At 50.1% G+C, this 25,797-nt stretch overlaps 1 long non-coding RNA gene across 2 annotated transcripts in view; it reads right to left on the bottom strand.

Moving 5' to 3' along the window:
* Nucleotides 1–676: 676 nt before the first annotated feature.
* The window catches only part of LOC147117441 (uncharacterized), a 60,771-nt gene continuing 35,650 nt past the window's right edge, over nt 677–25,797 (bottom strand). For both annotated transcript variants that reach the window (XR_015078292.1, XR_015078291.1), the window contains exons 2-3: nt 21,473–21,552; nt 677–1,249 (exon numbers count right to left, since the gene is read on the bottom strand). This is a non-coding gene — a long non-coding RNA (uncharacterized LOC147117441). The remainder of the gene's footprint in view (nt 1,250–21,472; nt 21,553–25,797) is intronic.

Below are 25,797 nucleotides of genomic sequence, written 5' to 3' on the forward strand. Positions count from 1 at the left end.
GGGAACATAAATATCTCCACAAACAAGGCTAAATGGATAAATTATGAGCACCAAAGGTAAACGTAAATTATGGTCATAAATCATGGTATTTGGCACACCACACTGCTGGTCATGTCATATTTTAGTCATAAGTCTTATGGTATGCCTTCAACTAAAGCTGAATTTTAATGTAGATTTTTTACCCCAAGATAATTAAAGGACAATTCCAGGTAGATGTCATTTGTCAATGTGATATCACACTTAGTGGTAAGATGATGCTTTCTCTGTTCATTGTTTGTAGTGATGATAAAAATGTTTGTACAAAGACAACATTTACAAAATGCTTGCTACAATAGCACAGGGGAAAGCTTCCCCGTGTGGTCTTTGTTGCACCACTGTTGATGGTATTAGCACAGTCTCTGTCTGTGGTACTCAATGGTAATAATAATGAAAATATCATAGTCTGAACCACGCACTGAATTCTCCAGGGCCACATACCTTCCAAAGCTGAGTGTCTTTGTGGTGTGGAGATGCCGGAGTTGGACTGGGGTGGACAAATGTAAGAAGTCACACGACACCAGGTTATAGTCCAACAGCTTTATTTGAAATCACAAGCTTTCGGAGCGCTGCTCCTTCTTCAGGTGAAGAAGGAGCAGCGCTCCGAAAGCTTGTGATTTCAAATAAAGCTGTTGGACTATAACCTGGTGTCGTGTGACTTCTTACGAGTATCTTTGTGACATCACAATAACATAGAGCAATAGAATCATTATTGCCATAGGAAGCACTAAAGATAATGTTATTCCCCAAAACAAAATAGTTCAACAGTTTGTTTTAAAACAAACTTGTTTTTTAGCAATATCTGTTTTTAAATTTTATTAATGAAACCTTAATTTATAGAAAATTACTTCCATGGAGGTACATCAAAGGCTTTAGTTACATTTGTGAGGAAACCTTATAATTCAGAGTCCTGTCAATTATACATCTTTCCCACACTAAGGAACGCCAGTATCTCTGCTGGTACAACAGTCACAAATTATTTCCACTGTTGTTCCTTTATAATGCTTTAAAAAGATGCACTCTTCAATATGTGTTCTTCGCTTTGGAAAATGGAATATTTCTCAATTTTATTTTCACCCACTGTATTATCAGGCACCTAAAATAGACATAGCGAGGCCATATATTGATTAATCATCCTTCTGTTTTTCCTCAATGATGTACTTTAACCAAATTTTCAGTTGAGCACTCTCCATTGCACCAGAGATTTCATGATCTGTAGTGAGACAAGCAACATAATGTTGAATTAGTGGCAGTTTTGTGCTGTGCATCCACATGCAAGAGGAACTGGCTTGAGGTTGCCCTGACTCATTTCACATATGACGCTTGTAGTGAACAGGCAAAGGAAACATACAAAAAATTGCCAAACTTAATGACAGGGCCTCATACTGTAGGGCTCCCACCTGGCACCCGGCATAAATGACAGCCTGGCCAACAGGTGAGAGGGAACACAAGTGGCAGGAGGCCGCAGCCTGGGACGCAGGGCTGGGAGGAGGTTTGAGATCGGGAGGGCTAGGGGTTGGGGGGGGGGCGGAAGCGGAGGGTGGAGATCGGGGCTGGGGGAGGTGAAGGCTTCCTTGAGGGGCCTGGGGGAAGCACTCCAACTCCTCCTAGCCCACAGTGATTACTGAAAGAGCCACTTACCTTGGTGAGTCGGCAGCTCCCACCTCGGATCAGCTGTCGGGGAAATCCCAGAGGTCGGGGCTCACCCTCGCATACTGTGAAATTTAAGTTGTGTGCCGATGATGTCATCAGGCCACCACTTTGGTATGTTAAGTAGGCCCCTGCCTGCCTTTTGTGGAAGTCTCATCAATGGCCTGATTTTTGCACTTTAAAATTTAAAGGGGTAGGAATGGGGTCGGGTTGGGTTGCCTGATCCTGATATTTTAACTTCCCCCCCTGACCCACACCCATCTGTCAGGGGGCGATGGGTTGGGCGGGTGGTTAAAATAGAGGTCTGTGGCGTACCGATCACAGAAAGGACACAATCCACTTTCCGGTCCATAGACTATAAATCAGGCGTCATGCCTTTAAGAAGGATCACACCTTTAAGAAACTCGATCTGCAACATAGTTAAGCCCAGAGCGGGTGAGGAGCAGTTGAAGCTGTGCACTGATGAAAGGCAGTCGTACTTTGTGTATTCTCTGACTCAATTTTGTGTTCAGCATGCAGCCTCAACAATTAAACCTTTTCTGTTGAACCTCTCCGAGTTCAGTATTTTTTTACTAGGAGTACGTAGACTCCTACATTGGTGACCCCGACGCTCAGGACGACTCCTAAGCGTAACCATGGCTGACACAAACGCAGTTTCTGTGAAGCTGCCGGAGTTCTGGGAGAACCTGGCCACCGCCTGGTTCCTTCAAGCCGAATCGCAATTCCGACTCCGCGGCATCACTGCCGACGCAACGATGTACGACTACCTCCTCGCCTCCCTGGGCAGCTCCACAATCACGAAAGTCTGGACAACACTACAAAACCCTTCAGAGGAAGGCAAGTACACACATCTCAAGGCCGCGCTCATTAAAAAATTCACCGCCTCCCAATTCTTGCGCAATTGCCACCTCCTCGACCTCCCGGGCCACGGTGACTCCACGCCGTCAGACTTGCTCTCACACATGCTTGCTCTGACCGACGAGAAACCGCCCGGCTCCCTCTTCCGCACGCTCTTTATCCGCCAACTACCTCCCAGCATCCGCCCGGCGATCGTGGCGTCCAGCCTCACGGACCTCGAGGCCCTGGCCGATGAAGCCGATAGGCTCCTGTCCGCCAGCTCCAACCACGCTGTCACCCCCAACCTGGCCTCCGCAGCGTTGGCGCGCGCTCCACCCTCTATCGCGCGGTCACACAGCTCGGCCACGAGGCCCCCCAGGCCCCCACATCCCCCAAGCCCTCCGACCCAGGGCTACTACTACTTCCATACGTGGTTCGGCGCACGGGCACGCCGCTGCAGCCATCCCTGCACGTTTCCAACCGCCCCCACACCGGCCTACACGATGGCTGTGGGGCAAGCAGGCGCGCTGCTGTACGTTACGGACAGCGCCTCCGGACGCCGTTTCCTATGCGACACGGGCGCGCAGCGCAGCATCATCCCCGCGTCCGCCCTCGAGATCCAGCAAGGCGGCCGCGGCCCTGTGCTGGCTGCCGCCAACGGCACCGACATCCGGACGTACTGCACCCGCACCGTCACCATCGACCTCGCAGGCCGCCGCTACCACTGGGAGTTTATCACCGCCAAGGTGCTCTCCCCGCTCCTTGGTGCGGATTTCCTGTGTGCCCAGGGCCTGTTGGTCGACATGCCTCGGCGCCGCCTCGTGGACATGAACACCATGTCACCTATCCCGGGCACCATGGCCCCCCCCCAACCCGCCAAAATGGCGTGGCAGTGCCGCGCCTGCTCAACGGATGACTACTCAGCATTCCTGGCTGAGTTCCCAGCCCTCATCAACCCCACCTTCTCCGCGAAGGTTGCTTAGCACGGGGTAGAACACTTCATCTCCACCACAGACCCACCGGTGTATGCCCACGCCCGCAGGCTGGACCCGGCCAAGCTGGAGATCGCGCGGGCCGAGTTCGCCACAATGGAACAGCTCGGCATCATCCGCCACTCCAACAGCCCCTGGGCCTCCCCACTCCACATCGTCACCAAACCCGACGGGGGATGGCGCCCCTGCGAGGAATACGCCACCACGCCGGATCGGTACCCCATACCGCACATTCAAGACTTCTCGGCTAGACTGGCCGGCCGCTCAGTCTTCTCCAAAGTCGACCTGGTGCGCGGTTACCTTCAGGTGCCAGTCCACCCCACGGACGTTCCCAAGACGGCCATAATCACCCCTTTTGGGCTGTTCGAGTTCCTCTGAATGCCCTTCGGCCTCAAAAACGCGGCCCAGGCCTTCCAGCGGCCCATGGACTCGGTCCTCCGGGACCTGAAGTTCCTCTTTGTCTACCTGGATGACATCCTGGTAGCTAGTTCCTCCAAGCAGGAACACATCGAGCACCTCCGCACCCTGTTCCAGCGGCTCGGTGAGCACGGGCTCATCATCAGCCCAGCCAAGTGCCAATTCGGCCTCAGCAGGATCGAATTCCTCGGCCACCACATCACGCAGGATGGAGCCATTCCCCTGCCCGCCAAGGTGCAAGCCGTCCAGCAGTTCCCCTGGCCTACCACCATCAAAGGCCTCCAGGAGTTCTTGGGGATGATCAACTTTTACAACCGCTTCATTCCTGGAGCGGCCTCCCTCATGCGGCCCCTATATGAAGCCCTCCAGGGTAAGAAAGACAGAATGGCGATCGAGTGGTCGGCGGACATGTTGACCACTTTCAATTCGACCAAAAAGGCGCTCGCCAATGCCACCATGCTCGCTCACCCACAGCCCAACGCCAGGGTGGCCCTCACCACGGACGCCTCCGACCACACGGTTGGCGCCGTGTACGAACAGTGGGTCGACGGGGCCTGGCAACCGCTGGCCTTTTTCAGCCGCCAACTGCGCCCCCCGGAGGTCAAATACAGCGCTTTTGACCGCGAGCTCCTCGCACTGTACCTGGCAGTCCGCCATTTAGATTTCTTCTGGAGGGCCATCCCTTCACCGCGTTTGTCGACCACAAACCCCTGACATTCGCGATGGCAAAATCTGCGGACCTGTGGTCAGCCAGGCAACAACGCCAGCTCGCCACGGTGTCCGAATTCACCACGGACATCCGGCACGTCTGTAAGAATTCGCAATAATTTACAGTTCTGAAGATTCATTTTTTTTGATTAAAGAATCCCTGGTGATGTGCTTTTAAATTTCCAGGGATAAAAATGGCTGTCACCACATGGCCGAAGACAAAGGACAATGCTTTGTTTACAAAGCAATTGAATGCTATTAGCATTTGTTTGTATATCGAGTGGATACATCTAAACTGCAGAAGAGACTTTTGTACCTTGAATGGGAAACGTTTAACATTTGAATGGGTTTTAAATCACCCAGCACTGGACAATAGAGCAGTTGTATCTCCCTTTTGTTTCAGCCCAGGGAGCTCCGGAAGACACATTAACCCAGTCTAACCACTTTGAGTTAGCCAATCACAGCTTTCTCTTGTGTATTGGACCCTTTTGGGTGGGGAATTTTGCACACAGCCCTTGCAAGGCAGAACGGCAGGGGCCTCACCAGGTATAAAGATAGCGGCTGAGAAGCTATCTCTCTCTCTCTCTTACTTCGCTGGACCACAGGTGAGCCGAGTGTTCTGACTCCTCAGCAAAGCAACCTAGTTAAGGAGTTTGGGGGATGGTGATTTAAGGGAATTGCTAAGATTGTTTAAATAACATTGTAGCCATTGTATCCCTCGTTTTCACCATCTGCAACCCCCGTTATATAGTTTTACAATTTTACTGTGTTCGTGTGGGATAGTTTGATATTTTGATTATAGTTTCTTTTAGTTAATAAAACTTGATTTTTTTTTCTCTCATCCAAACTACATGTCTGTTTTAATATCAATAATTATAAGCCCTGTAGCCAGAACTGGAAGGTGGGGTAGCGATTCGAAACCGCTGTTTTAAAATTGGTTTTATTTGTAAATTGGTCTGAGTGCAGGCAAAGGCTGCAAGACCAGGAAAATTACTTTAAACCAGTTTAAAGAAGCCCCACAAATCCTTACAATGGCGACCGCGGGCAGGACTGCAGGCCGTTTTTGATATGATAAGTGGCCTGGATCTAGAGAAAGCATCAGTTATTGTCTTTCTTGCTTTCAGTCTGTGGGTAGCCCTGCGGAAGGTAGTGGCAGTGTGTAAGCTGACCTATCGGGGTATAGGTGGCTGGGCTAGGAAGGGTGAGATGGGAGAGCAGGAGGAGTTTAAAGAGGCCAAGAATCGGGAGTCCCAGCTTGAAAAATGCTAGGTGGAGGTAGAATGCCTCAGAGAGGTGTATGAGGCCAGAGCTAGTGGTATGAGGGTGCGGGAAGAGAATGCACGCCTCACACTAGAGGTCACGAAATGCCAGGCATTTATAGAGCGCCTTGTGCAGGAAGTCACAGAGGCGAGGGACAGAGAGATGAGGCTACAAGAGGAGAATGCACACCTCACCCAAGAAGCTAGCGAGAGAGAGAGCCATGTGAGAAACGAGATAGAATTCCTAAAGTACCAAATCACTGAGGCCAGGGAAAATGAGATGAGACTGCGGGAAGAGAATGCCAGGTTTGGTGAAGCAGATCATGGCCCCTGTAGGGCAGAGATAGAAAGCCTTAACGTGGCTTTAAAGGTAGCAAGGGGAATGATTTGCGTGATCAGCCTGAAGGCAGGTCAGCTGGGCTTTACTGGCAGCCCAAGTAGAACCATCCCACAGGCAGCACCCAGAACGGTGCTGGATTGGGAATTAGAGACCCCAAGACCACAGCCCACAGCTCCGAGTCTTGAGGAGCTCTGGCAGCGAGGAGGGGTGGACAATGGGGTCATAGAAGAACACCAGCAGGTCCCGCTAGGCAGGCGGGGACCAGGACCAGTGTACCCCCTCCAACAACGGAGGTACGGTCCGCCCGTGAGGAGTGAGCCTGAGAATAGGGATCCTCAGCCCACAGCAAGTTCGAGTTCACAGGCAAGCACTGTGGCTTGTGTGGGGGGCGGAGCCATTCATGTTCAGAGTAAGCTGCTTAAGCAGGGGAACAGGGAAGGAGAGTTCTGGGACCTCTGTAGAGCAGGTCCAGTAGCAGAAATCCAGGACAAGGGAGGCACACAGGGGATAGTTTTGGCCCCAGATGAAAGGCAGGTCCAAAATTCCCCATTTAAAGCCACCTGGGTGAGGGAACATGAGTGTGCTGTCCATGCATGTTCAAGTTCACAGCCTACAAAAACTGGAACTATGACTTGTTTCCAGGGAAAAGCAGACAAACCCAGAGAGAGATTTGCACCGGCAGGCTGCCCGGTACATTATACAGTGCGGGCTATTTGGACATGGGGGAGAAGGTTCCCAGCCAGCTGGGACTGTGACCCAAGCTCAGGGTCCGCCAGCCAAAGTTTCCCCCATAGAGACCCCCCTCAGAAGGTCTCAGCGGGTGCCCCAGCCTAAGAAAGCATGGTCACCCACTTTACAGTGGAGTAGGGCGGGCTCCCGAGCCAGGGAGAAGCCAGAGAACAGAGGTCCCCATTCAACAGCCATAAGCTGCGGGGGACCAGAGACAGGAGGCAGACCAGCTTCGCTGCAGCCAGCAGCAATCTGCGACAGTGCCAGAGATTAGACTGGCCGTCTGGAGACGGGCGGCATTTGTATTAAAGCTATGTGTGTGAATATAGCGTGTGCAAAAGGTGTATTTTAAGTTTTGTTGATTTAACTAGTTTCAAGTTAAAGTGCAAAGAGTTTAAGTTTACATGTGTGCCGAATGTTTGTATTTTGGTCCGAGGTCAAGGGACCCGACCATGTCTCCACCTAAGGCAGCAGGTCAGTGAGACCTGGCTGCATGTCCTTTTAAGTTTTTGCAGGAGATTGGAAAATGAAGCAGCCATGTTTGCCCAGCCCGAGCTGGACATCGAATGAAGATACGGAATGTTGGGGATCACCTCACCACTGGACGAATCCAGGAGACCCCGCAGCGGTCTTCGGGAAAAACCGGACAGAGTCCGGAGGAACTTGCCTACTCCTCCTACGGGGAGGAGATGGCCCCAGCTGGGTGGGGCACGGCCCCCAACCCAGCACTATCTTGACCGAAGTTCACTTGCGGGAGACCTCGCTGTCGAGGAGTCACGATGGGGAAGCGCGGGCGCCTTGTCGCCTTGTGATAGGGACGCGTTCCCCGGGGGTGGGTGGTGATGACCCGGGAAGATTGTATAAAGGAGGGGGAGACCCAAGAGTCACGTGGGTGCGGTCGGGGGAGGGAGGTACTCACCCGGGGGCCCACGGGCAAAGAGGATAAGTGTGGCTGGGAAGGATGAGTGGGTGGCCGGATCAGTGTGGGGCCAGGGAGAGCCGCCACACAGGCACCCATCATTTTCTGCAGCCAGTCGAGGGAAGACGGGAGGGAGAGGGACTGGGAGTCATGAGATCCCATACTCCCCGGTCTCGGTCTGTGCCAAGGTAATTTAAACGTGAGGGGTATGCCGCCTCCACAAAGGGACAAGGGAACGGTTCGGGGCTGGCGGAGCAGGCTGGTTGGTAAATCCATTCTGCCTGTTTTAAAGTTTAAGACGATCAAAGGGGGGTGGAAGGTACTTTTACTGCCCGAGGGGGAGGAGCAATGCCCACTCGAATTTCGTGACCCATCATCGGCACGTGATGATCGGGGTTCATTTAAGCATGTTGTTTAATGATTTTTTGTATTTTGTGTTACAGCCCCAAGTTGAGCAGAGACGTAGGACCCTCTCCGTGCTTAGGATCGTTTTGATTACATTGTGTAACTAAGATTGCAACATTTTGTAATAAATTATGATGTAAAAAAGTGATTGTAAATTTGGTTTACACTGTATAATTTTACAAGCGTGTAGGGGTATGAGACCCCTTATTGAAAACTGAAGTATCTGTAAGATGCCTACCGTACCATGGTTTTTTTCTTGAATTTAAGGGGAATAGACGGTACGGGGATCAGTGGCAGATAGCTATTAGGTAAATACAGGGGATGGTTGTTTGTGGGGGGTCAGAAATTATTGCTCATTTCTTCAAGAGGATACTACAAGCAAGCTGGAAGTATCCAGGGCGGACTGTAAGAATTCACAATAATTTACAGTTCTGAAGATTCATTTTTTTTGGTTAAAGAATCCCTGGGCGATGTGCTTTTAAATTTCCAGGGATAAAAATGGCTGTCACCACATGGCCGAAGACAAAGGACAATGCTTTGTTTACAAAGCAATTGAATGCTATTCGCATTTGTTTGTATATCGAGTGGATACATCTAAACTGCAGAAGAGACTTTTGTACCTTGAATGGGAAACGTTTAACATTTGAATGGGTTTTAAATCACCCAGCACTGGACAATAGGGCTGTTGCATTCTCTTTGTTTCAGCCCAGGGAGCTCCGGAAGACACATTAACCCAGTCTAACCACTTTGAGTTAGCCAATCACAGCTTTCTCTTGTGTATTGGACCCTTTTGGGTGGGGAATTTTGCACACAGCCCTTGCAAGGCAGAACAGCAGGGGCCTCACCAGGTATAAAGATAGCGGCTGAGAAGCTATCTCTCTCTCTCTCTCTCTTCGCTGGACCACAGGTAAGCAGAGTGTTCTGACTCCTCAGCAAAGCAACCTAGTTAAGGAGTTTGGGGGATGGTGATTTAAGGGAATTGCTAAGATTGTTTAAATAACATTGTAGCCATTGTATCCCTCGTTTTCACCATCTGCAACCCCCGTTATATAGTTTTACAATTTTACTGTGTTCGTGTGGGATAGTTTGATATTTTGATTATAGTTTCTTTTAGTTAATAAAACTTGATTTTTTTTTCTCTCATCCAAACTACGTGTCTGTTTTAATATCAATAATTATAAGCCCTGCAGTCAGAACTGGAAGGTGGGGTAGCGATTCGAAACCACTGTTTTAAAATTGATTTTATTTGTAAATTGGTCTGAGTGCAGGCAAAGGCTGCAAGACCAGGAAAATTACTTTAAACCAGTTTAAAGAAGCCCCAAATCCTTACAGTCTCCAGTCGAGACAACGTGGTGGCCGACTGCCTATCCCACCCCGCCGTCCACGGCGCCCACCTGGCAGTGGACTATGCTCAACTGGCAGCGGAGCAACGCGCCGACCCCGATCTGCTCTCCGCGCCCACAACCCTCCCAGGGCTGCGACTGACCGACATCGCCTGCGGCCCGTCCGCCGTCACAGTCAAATGCGGCACCTTCTTGGCGCAACCCCGCCCCGTAGTCCCGGCGTCCTGGCGATAATGGGTGTTCGACATCGTCCACGGCCTCTCACACCCCGGCACCCGCACGTCCATTAGACTGGTGGCCAACCGATTTGTCTGGCGCGGCCTGCGCAAAGATGTGCGCATCTGGTCCAGATCCTGCATAGCTTGCCAGCATGCCAAAATCCACCAGCACGTCAAAGCCCCACTCGAGGAGTTCACCGTGCCAGAAAGAAGGTTTGACCACGTCCACATCGACCTCATTGGCCCCCTGCTGCCATCACAATGTCACACGCACCTGCTGACAATCGTGCACCATACCACCCGCTGGCCCGAGGCCAATCCACTGACGTCCACCACCACTGCCGACATCGTGAGGGCATTCATCGGTACCTGGGTCGCTCGGTTCGGCATCCCCTCCGACATGACGTCGGATAGAGGCCCATAGTTCACCTCTGATCTGTGGGCCGCCATCGCCCGAAACCTCGGGGTGGCCGTTCACCGCACCACGGCTTACCACCCCCAAGCCAACGGACTGTGCGAGCGATTCCACAGGTCCATGAAGGCATCCCTCCGCGCCAGCCTCGAGGACGAGGATTGGATCGACCGCCTCCCGTGGGTGCTACTCAGCCTACGCTCCGCAGTCAAGGAAGACCTGCAAGCCTCGGCGGCGGAACTTGTGTATGGCCAGCCGCTGCGCATACCCGGAGAGTTCCTGCCCACCGCCACGACCCCCTGGTCGGCTGACCAGCAACGCCGCGCTTTCGCCAACCGAGCACAACAGTTCGCTGCGGTACCCATCGGCCGGCACGGCGAACCAGCAACCCGCGTACCACCTAGCCTGCACATGGCCAATTTTGTTTTCGTGCACCATGACGCCGACTGAGGACCTCTACAGCCCCCATACGACGGACCCTACAAGGTACTCCAGATGGGGAACAAGTTCTTCCTCCTCGAAGTGGGCGGCAGAACTGACAAGGTGTCGGTCGACCGGCTCAAGCTGGCGCACCTAGAGCCCGATGAACCCGTTCAAGTGGGCCAACCCCCACCGCGGGGCAGACCGCCTAAGAGCCCGACGCGTTTGACCGCCCCGCTCCCGACACCAACCGCCAAGAGCCGTTCCGGCCATGCCATCAAGCCACCACGTCGGTTCGTACACTCCCTACTAGCGGATTCTGGGGGGAGCTGTGTGGCGTACTGATCACAGAAAGGACACAATCCGCTTTCCGGTCCGTAGACTATAAATCAGGCGTCATGCCTTTAAGAAGGATCACACCTTTAAGAAACTCGATCTGCAACATAGTTAAGCCCAGAGCGGGGGAGGAGCAGTCGAAGCTGTGCACTGATGAAAGGCAGTTGTACTTTGTGTAGTCTCTGACTCCATTTTGTGTTTAGCATGCAGCCTCAACAATTAAACCTTTTCTGTTGAACCTCTCTGAGTTCAGTGTTTTTTGCTAGGAGTACGTAGACTCCTACAGGTCTAAATGTGTTAACCCATGGACCATGAAGTTCACCTCCTTACAAGTTTTATAAATTTAGTACGCTAAGTGTGAATGAAGAAAGAAAGAAATTACTGCATCAGTACTGTAATATTATCTTAATAACTTAATTGCGAGTCTCCCAAGCAGTTGTAGTGGAGTGCCATTTATTCAGTCCTGACTCTGTGGCCTAGAAATTCAGTTGCGTTCGCCAGCCGCTAACGCCATAAGAGGGGTAGATTTGCAGCGCTAGGCACTTAGCGCCCGGGCGCAGCACGATCTGCGCCTACGCCCAACTTCAGTTGACATTTAGCGCCGGCGCAAAGTGTTTGCGCCCGCTCAGCTGCGCGCGCAGCTTATGACGTCATTTCGTCGTGCAACGCTGTTTGTGCGCCCCAAACCGGAAATTCAGTGGCGCCCGGCCAATGTGGGCGTGGCGCTGTTAAGAACTGTGAAGTGGAACGCAACAGAGGCCCTGTGGGCCTCGGGGAGCGCTAATTAAAGGGCACTTACACTGACCTATAAAGCCCAGCCATTTTGCTGCAATGACTTTACTGCTTTGGATTTCTGGACAGAGACCAAGGAACAGAGCTTACTGATTTGGGACAACATAGGAGAGGTATTTTTGGCTTCTGGCCAGAGCTTGGAAATTTGAATCATTGTGATTTAACTGTTTGCAAGTTTATTATGGGGGCTGTATGGGGTTCCAACCCTCAGTTCCAGCATTATGTGCGAAGGGCTCGCAGGCGCTGTGTGAGAGGGCCAGCCATGCCTTGACGCAGAGGGGCCATCAGGCGTCGGCAACGTAGGCCTTACCCACTCAGGGAATACCGGCAGCAGGTGTCCTATCTCACCATGACTGCCGCGCATTGTGTTAAGAGGCTGCGCTTCAGAAGGGAGGTGGTTGCAGAGATCTGCCAGCTGCTTCACAGAGATCTGCGTCCACAGCTGATGTGCAGGACGTCTCTCTCAGTGGAAGTGAAGGTCACGGTGGCTCTGAACTTTTATGCAAGCGGCTCCTTCCAAGCCGCTGCTGGGGACATAGCGAACATCTCCCAGTTCGCCGCGCATCGCTGAATCCGGCAGGTCACTGATGCCCTTTTCACGAGGAGACACCAATTCATCTCCTTCCCCATGACCCTAGAGAGGCAGGAGCAGCGTGCAGTCGGATTTGGCAGGATCGCGGACGTCCCCATGGTGCAGGGCGCCATTGATTGCACGCATGTGGCTATGCGGGCACCTATCGACAATGCCGAGAATTACCGCAACCGGAAGGGCTACCATTCCCTCAATGTACAGCTGGTGTGTGACCACAGGCAGCGCATCCTATCTGTCAATGCCCGCTTTCCAGGAAGCAGCCACGATGCATTTATCCTGCGCCAGACTACTGCGGCTGACATGTTCGAGGCACAGCCTCCACCAAGGGGATGGCTTATTGGGGACAAGGGCTACCCTTTGTGTACATGGCTCATGACCCCGCTCCGCGCGCCCAGGACCCCTGCGGAGGAGGCATACAACGAAAGCCATCAAGCCACAAGGAACATCATAGAGCAAACGATTGGCGTCCTCAAGCAACGGTTCCGCTGCCTGAATCGCTCCGGCGGATCTCTACAGTATTCGCCGGATAGAGTCTCCCAGTTCGTCGTCATTTGCTGCATGCTGCACAACCTGGCTATCCGCAGGGCTCAGGCACTGCCACCTGACGTAGCACCACCACCTCAGGAGGACGCGCAGGAGGACCATGAGGAGGAGGAGGAGGAGTACCAGCCCAGGAGGGAGCCACAAGGTCCAAGGGCCGTCCGCCGGCGGCTTATTGAACGACACTTCTAGGCCCCCTGTCAGGGAATGGATTGTGGCAATGAACGCACCTGAATGCAGCCGCTCCGCAAGCCCTCAGCCGCTTAATGCAACAACCACTGGAAACATGACACCTGGACAAGCTGAATAAATAAAAAGCTTTATTTAACAAACTCAGGGCCCTTCCCACATGAAACAGAAAAACAGACAAGACCCCCAAAAAACAGTCACAAAAATATCTCACTCCCACAACCTGGGGAGGAATAACAAAACTTGCCCATCCAATTGGCCTTCATCCTCGGCCTTACCAAAAGAAGCCCCCCCCACAACACAAACACCCCCATATAAAAAAAAACGTTGCCAACACACTCTATTGGGTGTGCCGAGAGGGCGAGTCCTTGTGCAGCCTTGTGCGGCCCCTGCCCGACCTGTTGCTCCGCCTCAACCTGGGCCCTGTGGGTGTTGCAAGGCTGGGGGAAGGCTCCTGAGGGGCAGAATGCGTGACGGCAGATGTCCTTGGGGGTCGGCCTAGACGAGGACCGGCCCTGGAGGGGCCGGCTGCTGACTGCTGCAGCTGTGGCTGGGCAGCATCAGTCTCTGCAGCAGCTCATCGCACCTTGGCTGGGGGAGTTGCAGTGGCGGCTGCAGCAATGGGGGCAAGCTGGCTGATGCCAGGCGCTCGCTGGTCGCCAGAGACACTGGCACTCGGCCGGGCTGGCAGTGCAGCAAGCACAACAATCTGGTGGAGGCCAGACCGCTGTGCTGCAGCAGGGCGGTGGGTGCCCTGGCGATGCTTCCGCGACACAGCGAGTGTGGCAGAAGTGAGTGCCCAAACTGCCCTGGTCTGTGCCCGCATCAGATCAGTGAGTGTCTGCACGGCAGAGTTGCTGGACACCCCTGTCCTGTGCTGCCGCGAGTTGCTGGACACCCCTGTCCTGTGCTGCTGCGAGTTGGTCGACACCCCTGGCCTGTGCTGCCGCGAGTTGTTCGACACCCCTGGCCTGTGAGTCCCCAAAAGCGGCCACACTATGAGCCAGGGACTCAATGGCCTGAGGCAACTGTCCCACAACCCCCATGAACTCCTTGTGGCGGCGCTCAGAATCCGCGGACATTTCATCTAGGAGGCGCACCTCCTGGGCGAGGACCGTCTCCGGACTGGAGGCCGGACTCTCCCTCTGGGGAGAAGGCCGCCGTTCTGCCCGACCCTTCCCACGTGCCTGGACGCCACTGGGCCCAGGAACTGGCCTCCCCTGCAACACTTGCCCCCTCTGGGGAGAAGGCCGCCGTTCTGCCCGACCCTTCCCACGTGCCTGGACACCACTGGGCCCAGGAGCTACACCCCCTGCAGCACTTCCCCCTGGCTCTCCTCCAGGCAAGACGTCTCCCCTCCATTGCCATCCCCTGGCGCGGATGAGGCTTCGCCCGATGTGCCGCCTTCCTGTTGGTCCTCGTCGTCCTCCTCTTCCGAGGGACTGGCACTCTCAGCTTCAAGGACCTCCTCCTCACCAGCTGAAAGCAGGAAGGCACAAGAGTAGCTTTAGAGTGAGGACAGGGCATCAGCGAGGGAGGCATGAGTGGTGGCATTCAGCGCATTGGTCGGACAGTGGCAAAGGATGTAGATCTGATGCGCTAGGGGAACGAGAGAGGTCCAAACGGTCATGTCCTTACCATTGGGTCGCAGCACAGGGTCGGCATCTCCAATGGCAACAGGGCCAGTCACCCGGCCACGCATGAGTCGAGCCACGCTCTCCTCCAGCTCACTGAGCTCCTGGAACTGGGCACGGCCTCCCCCGGTGACATTCTGGCTCTTCAAATTCCGGGCCATCTTGGCCTGCAAGAGAAAGGACGGCCTCTAAGTACATTGTGGTGGCCTGTTGTTGTGTGCACTGCCTCCCATGGTGGAATAGCTTGGCCAGTGTGGTGCCCTGTTGTTGTGCGCACTGCCTCCCATGGTCGAATAGCTTGGCCAGTGTGTTAAGTGCAGAAAGTGCTATTGAGGATCATGCCAGTGCCATAGTTGCGGGAGGAGGGCTGGCCATTAGGCCTTTGAGGTCCCTTTGCCCATAATGTGAGGTGCACATGCAAGGATGAGGAGGACACTGGAAAGGGTACTCACCTTGACCATCCGAGTGAGGTCGTTGTACTTCTTGCGGCATTGGTCACCAGTCCTGGGGACATCGCTGTTGACTGACACCCTGTGGGCGATTTTCCTCCAGGCTCTCCTGTACTGCCTCCTGGGAGCCTTCTTGCCACTGTCCGGGCACAAGATCTCTTTGTACCTTTCCAACCCCCTAACCAGCACCCTCAAAGCATGCTGGGAGAAGCGCTGCGCTCTTTCACGCGCCTTCTCCATGGCTTCAGGCGCTATTTGGGTCCACCAGCAGTGTTCAGGCCTAGCTGCAGGGCTCCACTATCCAGGGCGTGGCTGCAGACCAAGTCGACCCTTCCCCCTTTAAGAGCTGGCCGGCGTCAGGGTGTCTGCTGTCAATCAAAACATGACCGCACCTGCGCTGCGCCCGGCCTCGGCATTATCAGTCCGCACCGCCGGCTTAGCGCCTAAAGATAGGAGTGCAATGCCAGTTTCAGCACTCGCCCAAACTCTTGGCCAAATCTACTGAATTTCGGCGAACTGACCTGCACTTTCCGGCGGGCGCTAACTTTAGCGACCGCCCGACTTTACCGCCCCAAAAGTGGCTATACTGAATTTCTAGGCCTGTGTCTCCTAGTACAGTACCTCAAGCATGACCAAGATGGCATTGGATCACGCCCCCGGATATGACGTCAGCCGTCAACCAGCTGCCAATCAAACCCTGCTGTCTTTACGACAGCTACGGTTATCCATACAAGTACTGCACAGAAATGTCATCTTAGATTGTGTGCTTAAGACTCTGAAATGGGGCTTGAGAACCCACAACTTTCTAACTCAGAGGCCAAAGTGCTACCATTGTGCCAAGACTGGCACCATTTGCAGAGTGTCTTTCAGGTCCTCAGGACATCTTAAAGTGCTTCACAGCTATCAAATTACTTTCTTAAGTATGATCATTGTTGTTTTGCAGGCAAACGTGGCAGTTTTTGCTGTTTTCCCTGGGATTTCCACTGATCTTCTACCAGCCGGCGATCAGGAATGTCCCTGTGGATATTCTGCCCCATGATTTTCAACTTGTTATTTTTCTGACCTAATTTTGCTTTATGTTCACTATTAATTGCCATTGGGGTTTTCTACTTAGTTATTACATCATATGCACGGAAACATAAAAGTATATCTTACTTGATGTTCATTGTCACCTCAGGCTCCCAATAGGTGCAAAAAAATGATTGATTGAACATACAAACAGGTATTGAGCTCCGTGGTGCTCTGACTTCACTGTGCATACAAAGCCAAGAGCAGCACCAAAGATAGGAAATGGCCCAAAGTCACAATAGCACAACTACTCCAATGGAAACAATGCACCCCTTGCTCTGGGGTTTAATGAAGGGCCTTATTCATGAACATTTAGTAGATTTCATTCCATTATTATGTGCTCTATACTTTGGTATTGTGTGTTGCCCTCTGAATAATAGGATCCCATTGAAAATCACAAAATTCAGTGTTGCGAGTTAACTGGTTATTTTTAACAGGAGCATAAGAAAACATTAGTAAATTAAAAAGATAAAACTGGAAATCTAAAATAAATGTTGGAAAAACACAGGAGGTCAGTCAGTAACTGTAATAAGAAAAGACAGAGGATGTTCCAGGCCTATAATACTTCAGAAATATTAATGCTTTGCGATGACAGTTTGGACTCATTGGCAGATTGCGGATGAATCTTAATCCTGCTGATATTCCCAAACTGCTTTATACGGCAGTAATAATAACATTCATTTCACCCGATAGCCCATAACATATTCCTCCTGTTGACTGATCCTTGGAGGAGTCGCTACTAAACCAGAGTTAGGTGTTTCTTTATCTGGTGCTGTTGCGCAAATTTACTTGTTCGCCAGATCACTGCTGGTTTGATGTATTTTCATGTATCAAAGTTCAACATGCTTGCACCACATTAATACCATGTTAATCTTTACTACCTGCATTTTTAATTTTCCAGGTTTACAGCCAATAAGAAAGGCATTTATTTGAAAATTGTTCTGAACTCCAAAATGGATGACAAATAAAGAAGGTAAGTGAAAGGTTTCACAGTTTGTTTTTCAGGAAAATGAAATATAGAAAAAAAAGATAGATTACGTTATACAGAAAGTTACATTAAAATTCAAAAAAGGACAGAAAGAGCGGAAGAAGGAGCCACAATGGGATGAGTGCACAATGGAGCCAACAGAATTCAAAGGTTACATTTTACAAATGCTTCTGACGCAGAGTCTTTCTCACCCGCAGTGCATATTATATAACTGCAGCACACTCCACACAATTCACTGACATATGCTCCTGATGGGCAAGGCTCCATATCGGGACTGGGCATTCATAACATTTCTTTAAATTCTTCCTTAAAATATTGTTTTTAGGGTATCTTTGGAGAGTAGGGATAATATTACAATAAGTCTACTCCTAACAATTTATAAGCTTTATTATTACTGTAATATTAGAGTTTGCTTCAGCATCACAGTAAATGAACTAAAAACATAAGCAATTGGCTGACTCGGGGAGACAGAAATTTCCCACTCTATGGGTTAGGACTGAAAACTTTGGTGGATTCAAGTGGCGTGGCCTTGATTTTCTGTCCTCCTGTAGAAATGAAGTGAAGTGGGTATTAAAGCAGAAAAGAAGGTAAAACCAAATAATAAAACAAAAATGAGGTAAAGGCAACAGTAGCAAAATAATTGGAAGAGCTATGATTTATTCATGAATTCAGCAGGAATATTTCAATAATAATTTCAAAGGTATGCCGATATATTTGAAAATTATATGATAGTTTTATAGATAAAATGATTTTCATTTCAAAATATATCCCATGTAAGCAGGTAAGAAATCTTCCTTTACTTCCTAAAGGGTTTAGATTAAGATATAAGAAACTTATTTTTAAGCATACAATAAAAAAATATTAAATAACCATCCATCCACTGCAGATATGTAATATAATAATTCACATTAAGAGAAAGAAAACCCAGTTACAGTTCACAAATATAATGATACCTGCTTAGAAGGTTTTTTAATATTAAATCAGTCCTGCACACATTCTTATAATTATTCTCATTCTGTGCCAACTGAACATTGATTCAGTAAATGGACAGCCTCTAGCCTTTTGCTGCTGATATAACAATTTGCAAATGCACTGAATACGTAGGGAGCCAACATGCATATGGAGTATGGATGTAGTTCCACAGTGGGTTAATGCTTTTCATGCATTATTCAAACTGCAAGATAAGATAAAATGATGTCCCCAGTCAGTAAAACATTTCCTAAATTAATATTGATCCTCTGAGACCTCCTTCCACATCATAGGTTGAATTTGAGTTGGCAAGATTGCTTCAGTGCATACCAATGAACCTTCAGGTACATTTTGTTATTCTATTTGGCACTGCATCACATCTGTGTATACTCATGGGTCTACAGGTACATTTTGTTTTTCTGTTTGACAATGCTTTTGATGGCCAAATTATTAACAAATTTAATCACTACCTGGTTTTTATGTTATCTCAAGTCCTCAAATGTATTACATCATTTGTTTAATAGTTTTGTTTTAAAGAAAATTCTGTCTTATTGACTTAGTATGCTGGATTTTCATGGGAAGGCGGGTTGGGGGCAGAGGGGCTCCAAAGTGGGCGGGAAACCCGGTAGAACGGGTTTCCCACAGGCCCTGCCGACTTTAACGGCAGGGCCTGATTGGCATCTGAAGCCTCTGTTTTCCCACCCACAGCCAGCCAGGTGGAGAGGCTGGCTGCCGGCGGGTAGGCCTGTGGCAGTAGGCCACACAGAGGATGGAGGGAGGGATCGGGTGGGGGCCAATGCTAGCCTCTGGGGGACTGGGGGGAGGGGTGGGAGGTGAGGAAGATCGGGGCCATTGAGGGACCGGGGGGTGGGGGAACTGAGGAAGATCGGGGCTGTCGAAGGACCGGGGAAGAGGGCGGTGAGAAAAATCGGGGCCGGGAGTGTGGGAGAGGGTGGGCGGGTTGAGGGAGATTGTGGCCGGCCATTGGAGGATCGAGGCCAGCCTCAAGATCATTGTGAGGGGTGGGGAGGGAAGATCAGATTGGGGCCGGCCACCAGAGGATTGGAGGCCTTGAGAGGAGGTGTCTCTGATTGCGGGGGGTTGGCTAGGCAGGGACCCTGGATCCAGGAGGTAAGTATAGAGGCACTTACCTCCTGGATGCAGCAGTCCTCGACTTGCTGTAACTACTGGGTTTTACAAAGTGTGTAAAACCCAACCAGATAGAGTTAAAAACAAAATGGCGGTTAAAGAAGAGGCTTCCAGCCTCATTGTAATATCTAAATTGACGTCCCACCTCCTGGCAGCGGGTTGGCTGCCCGGCCCTGCCCGCCCCCTGTCCCACCTCTGTTAAAACCGGTGTGGGTGGGTTGGATGCGGGTTCAGGATGGGATTCCGATTTTTAACAATTTAACTACCTCCACGTTCCAAACCCACCTGTTTTATAAGGTTAAAATTCCCCCAGTATCTCTCCTTTGCCAGTGCAAGTTCTTAGTGCTGTTAATTGTCAGGGCTTTTCCATCTCCAGAAGGTGTAGGGAGGAGACATCGCTTACAATGGTGACTGGCTTACCAGTTTGGAAGCTGGCATGCTCTCTGAATGGCCAGTCTTGTTGTCAATCTAATTCCGATGTCCAGTTCCCCTACCCTGTTAGCTCCAAAATGTGGTAGGCATTCAACTCCACCTAATCTGCATTCTGGGAGATTTCCTCATACAGTTCTTCCACTGAGGACACTGGTACATTCTGGGAGTTGTGGTCTGCTACCTGGTGGAGTGATTGTTGCGAGAACTCAAGTATTAGGGGCTGGTGCTTCACAGAGGTTGTAATATTAATGCAGGGTGCTGTGAGGTGCTGCCGAGTGACAGCATTCTGTTCTTTACTGTCTAAGAAAGCAAAAAAATCAAAAAAAAATCACCACGCTGTTTCATATACTGTACCATCTTTAACTGATTCTTTGCATTAGACTCTGCATGGTATTATTCCAGTTTAATGTGTGACAGTCCCTCAGCAGGAAAACATAGTGTGATACAACAACAACTTGCATTTATATAGCGCCTTTAATATAGCAACACTTCCCATGGCCTTTCACATGAGCATTATCAGACAAAATTTGACACCGAGCCACATGAGATATTAGGACAGGTGACCAAGAGCTTGGTCAAAGAAGTATATTTTAAGGAGCGTCTTAAAAGGAGAGAAAGAGGCAGAGAGGTTTAGAGAGGGCTTTCCATAACTTAGGGCGGAGACAGCTGAAGGCTCGACTCCAATGGTGGAGTGAAGGAAGTCGGGGAAATCTGGCAAAAGGCCAGAATTGGAGAATCCCAGAGTTCTCGGAGGTCTGTAGGGTTGGAGGAAGTTACAGATATAGGGAGGAGTGAGGCCATGAAGGGATTTAAATGAGAATTTAAGGTTGAGAATTTTAAATTTGAGGCATTGATAACTGGGAGCCCATGTAGGTCAATGAGCACAGGGAAGATGGATGAACAGGACTTGGTGTGAGTTAGGACACCGGCAGCAGAGTTTTGGATGAGCTCACGTTTACGGAGGGTGGATAAATGGGAGGCCGGCCAGGAGAACATTGGAAGATGCCGGAGCCCAGGAGCAGGTAGGTTTCCTGCAGCTCAGGTTAGAGGTCACGAGGCAGAGACAGCATGGTTTGAAGTGTCGGGGGTGACTGCTATGGGTCGGGAGAGATGGGGGGTCAATTATCTCTGTTTGGGGGGGGGGTCAGTGATTCTGGGGGGGCGATGGGGGGATGGAGGTCAGTGATCACAGGGCTTTCGGTGATTGCATGTTGGTTGGTGATCACGGTGGGGGTTCCGATTGTGAGAGGGTCCTATCGCTGGGGGTCGGGGGGGATGGAGGTCTAATCGCGTGGTGGGGTCCAGTCATGGGAAGGGAAGCAGGTTAGCTTGGGGAGCTGGGGGCGCTGGGGGAGCTGGGGGCGCTGGGGGAGCTGGGGGAGTTGGGGGTGCTTGGGGCGCTGGGGGAGCTGGGGGAGCTGGTTAGCCAGGTGAGCTGGGGGTGCTGGGGGTGCTGGGGGAGCTGGGGGAGCGGGGGGAGCGGGGGGCGCTGGGGGAGCTAGGGGAACTGGGGGAGCTGGAGGCTGGGGGAGCTGGGGGTGCTGGGGGAGCTGGGGGAGCTGTGGGGGGGGATGGAGGTCTAATTGCGGGGTGGGGTCCGCGCACTCCTGCTCCTCTTGACCCATAGGCAGTGGTGGAAAAGCACTTACCTCTTCCAAGCAACAGTCATCGCCTCCCTTTAGCTGTTGAGTTTCTGAGGCCCGGGAAACCCGGCCGGCCAGTGTTAAAGCTGGAAGAGAGATAAAATATAAGGCACACAGCCTCATTAAAATATTTAAATGAGTGACCTGCCTCCTGGGAGGGGGTTGATTTGCCCACCAACCCCCAACCCCGCCTCCGTTAAAATCGGAAATGGGCAAATTTGAGGCAGGTTGCGTTCTTGTCTGCGATTTTTTACCTGTCACCATCTCACCCAACCCAAACCTAACCTTTTTGGGGGGTTATAATTACCCCCAATGACTTTGGTCTTCCCAATATTTAATTAGACAAAATTTCTGCTCATCCATGACTGGGTGTCAGGGAACCAGCATGACAAATCAGAATTATGGAACTAACCCTCGTGTCCTGTAAGCAGAAGAATATTACAAACATATTAAAAGTATGCAGCATAGTGTCATACAGCTGAATAGCCTTTGGGGCAAACTGCATGCTGCAAATTGAGAATATTTATTCCTTGTGTGAAGCTACTTTAAGAATTGTTTGCTGTGCATGCACATAAGTTGCCATGTGCTCTCTCTAATTGTAAGTGTAACATATATCCTAGGTGGCCCATTCAAACAAATTATTGGTTCTATTATGGCAGCACTACATCTAGCTAATGTACATAGTATCTTGCATGAGTAAAATGTTAAATTGTTAGCAGAGAGAAATATTTTGAATGTGTATTTTTTTTTCTATTCAGTGTCAGTGACCACTCCTGCAAATTTTAACTAGTTTTCAGGATCTGCAGCGACCTAACCAGCGGTCCTTAGAAGGATCACTGCAGGCCCCAGAGAAACCGTTGGTTGACGTTTGTTTATACTTAACTCAATGCGGAGCCAGAAGGAGCAGGAGTCCTCCCTGTGAGCGAGGCAGCCAGCCAAGCGAAGATGCAAGCTGCCTGTGAAGGCGTGACAGGTGCCAGCATCTCGCAGCAATTGTTAAAATAAGGTCAACCCTCAGGCTCCACGGTTTGGACATGTGCTGGAAGCATGCCCTCGGTTAAGGACCCGAAAACAGGCTTTAACAAATGTCTAGCACAGTATAAATGAAACAGTTAAATAAATGTACAAAAACAGAAGCTAACTTTACATGGAAGCCACAGCACAGAAACAGACCATTTGGCCCAACTGGTCTATGCTGGTTTTTATAATCCAGACGTGCCTCCTCCCACTCTAATTACCTCTTCCCTCCTTAGCCCCCATCCCTCTATTCCCTTCTCCCTCATGTATGCACCAAGCCTCCCCTTAAATGTGTCGATGCTATCTGCTTCACCCACTCCACGTGGCAGTGAGTTCCACCTTCTCACCACTCTCTGGGGCTGAAGTGAATGGAAAAGAAAGTCAAACGGGGTGTAAAACAGGCTGCCAAATTGTTATCGCTGTTTTGCTACCACCAAAGACAAATTTCACCCTCTCTCTGTTTAATACTCCAACTGGAAGCCCACCCAGGGTGTACAAAGTGCCTCTTAACATCACTCCTGAATTTGCATTTTAATAGTTTACACTTATAACCCCTTCATAGAATCATAGAATGATACAGCACAGAATGAGCCCATTTGGCCCATTGGGGCCTGTGCCGGCTCTTTGGTAGAGCTATCCAACTAATCTCACTCCCCTGCTCTTTCCCCATCTAATTTTTTCCCTTCAAATATATAGAAACATATATACAATTCCCTTTTGAAAGTTACTTTGAATCGACTCCCACCACCCGTTCAGGTAGTGCATTTCAGATCACAACAACTCACAGTGTAAAAAAATGTTTCCACATGTTGCCTCTGGTTCTTTTGCCAATCACCTTAAAGCTGTGTCCTCTGGTTACTGACCCTTCTGCCAGTGGAAACAGTTTCTCCTTATTTACTCTATCAAAACCATTCAGGATTTTGAACACCTCTATCAAATCTCCTCTTAACTTTTTCTGCTCTAAGGAGAACAACCCCAGCTTCTCCAGTCTCTCCACACAACTGAAGTCCCTCATTCCTGGTACCATTATAATAAATCTCTTCTACACCCCATTTGCTTTTTTAACAACCTTCTCAATTTGTCCTGTCATCTTCAAAGATTTTTTACATACATCCCCAGGTCTCTCTCTTCCTGTACCCCCTTTAGGATTGTACCATTTAGTTTATATTGCCTCTCCTCATTCATCCTACCAAAATGTATCACTTCACACTTCTCTGCATTACAGTTCACCTGCCATGTGTCTGCCCAATTCACCAGTCTGTCAATGTCCTCTTGAAGTCTGTTACTATCCTCCTCATTGTTTACTATATTGCCGAGTTTCGTGTTATCTGTAAAATTTGAAATTATGTCCTGTATACCCAAGTCCAGGTCATTAATATATCCCGTAGTGAGAAAGAAAGAAAGATTTGCATTTATATAGCGCCTTTCAAGACCACAGGACGTCCCAAAGTGCTTTACAGCCAATGAAGTACTTTTTGAAGTGTAGTCACTGTTGTAATGTAGAAAATGCGGCAGCGAATTTGCTCACAGCAACTGGGGACACTGGGGAGAACTCCCCTGCTCATCTTTGAAATAGTGCCATGGGATCTTTTACATCCACCTGAGAGGAAAACACTAGCACAGCTTGTAAGATTTGCAAAATTTCCACATTCTCCCAAGGTTATTAATAAAAGGGACCCTATGGACAATTTAAAAAGGGTACACAAAAGATGGCGTCCGCACCTTGTGACTGTAGGATTCGCAAAATTGGACTTTATATTAATAAGGGTCAAATGGCAGAAGAGGCCATGATTTTAAAGACTGTTTTAAAAGAAGCCCAGGAAAAGGGGCATACAAAATGGCCGCCATACCATGTGACCAGCTTATTGGGACACTTTAAAATGGTTCCTGCGCAACCTCAGACAGCTTTGTGGATTCAACCTACAGCAAGTTCTGGAAGCCGTTTCTGAGAGAACGAAACCAGACCCACACGTATGCATATGGATTAGATGCAGATCCAGTCAAGATCAGCCTGGAGACAGAGGCCATCTAAATGTTGAGCCAGACAAAAGGGGACAATTTCATATTCATGAGAACAGCACCCAGGACTAGATAATGAGATCAGCAGGACATTAAAAACAATGAAGGTAATTCCAGACCAGAGATGGGCCTTTACCGGCCATTTAAAACATTAAAAATATAATAACTACCCCGCTGTGCTCCCAGCCCGCCAAAAGTTAAACAAAGACTAACCTGATTTTGGGTGGGAGACGGAAGTTTCTGGAAGAAAGGTATATCTGGAGAGACTTTTCGGCAGTTGGGGCAAGCTTGGAGGGTTACTGAGTTGAAAGGAAGCTTGCAGCTTGAGTGCAGTTTTGAATCCGGACACTCAGAAGAAGAAGCAGGCACTCGCAGGAGGAAGAAGAAAGCCAACATCGAGAAGGCCTTCTCGAAGCCGACGTCCCGCCCCGGGGAAACACATCGGGAGATCATCGACCACCCCCGGGCCATTGCCGGAATGAGAGGCCATCGACCCAACTTGGGAGAAGAGACAAAAAAATAAAGGTCCCAAGAGAAGAAACCTTCCAGCCACCCCGGCTCGGGAGAAGAGATAAAAAAAAACTGAAGAAGCGATGGGAGCCAGCCCAAGGCTCCTCTGACCAGGGTCGAGCCGACGATCCTCAACCCTGCCGACATCCAGGCCCGCCGGTGTCCAGCCGCCCCCGACCCCCACCTCAGGAGAGACGTGTGGCGCAGCTCACAGGGGCTCCACGATCCACGTGGAGACGAAACGCCTGAAAGGACCAAACACAGACTCGATTTCAAAACCTTGCACTTCCTAGTGGGATTGGTGAGCATGTTTCTGGCCCTTCACAATCAGATCTAGATTGGTTTAATAAGGGGGTGGATTTAAGGGTACAATTAACATGAGTTGTTGTCCCTCGATGTTCTGTGTGTTTCCTTATTTCATGATGATCTTTGTAGAGTATAAGATGCCTGTATTTGCCTTAGTTAGTACTGTGTCATTATGATTTGTTTTGTGTTTTTCCCTCCCATGTACTCTCTTATCTGCTTGCATTTGATTTGATATTTTTCCTTATGCAATAAAATTTCATTTTGTTTCATCAAACCTGGTCTACAAGAGCTTTCTCTACATTGTAGTTCCTGCGCCTAAGTCCAGAGTATAGAATCTAAGGGGCGAGTGGGTCGAACCACTCAAGGTTTTACTGTGCAAGAGAGAGAGGCCTCTAGTGAGAGAAACCTCAGGGAAGTCTCTCGAGGAAAACCCCTTACATGACCAAAAGCCTGCAAGATTTTAAAAAGCTTGGACTCTG

Source organism: Somniosus microcephalus, chromosome 5, assembly GCF_052327205.1.
Source record: "Somniosus microcephalus isolate GS21.2 chromosome 5, FLI_Smic_1.0, whole genome shotgun sequence".
NCBI classification, from domain to species: domain Eukaryota; kingdom Metazoa; phylum Chordata; class Chondrichthyes; order Squaliformes; family Somniosidae; genus Somniosus; species Somniosus microcephalus.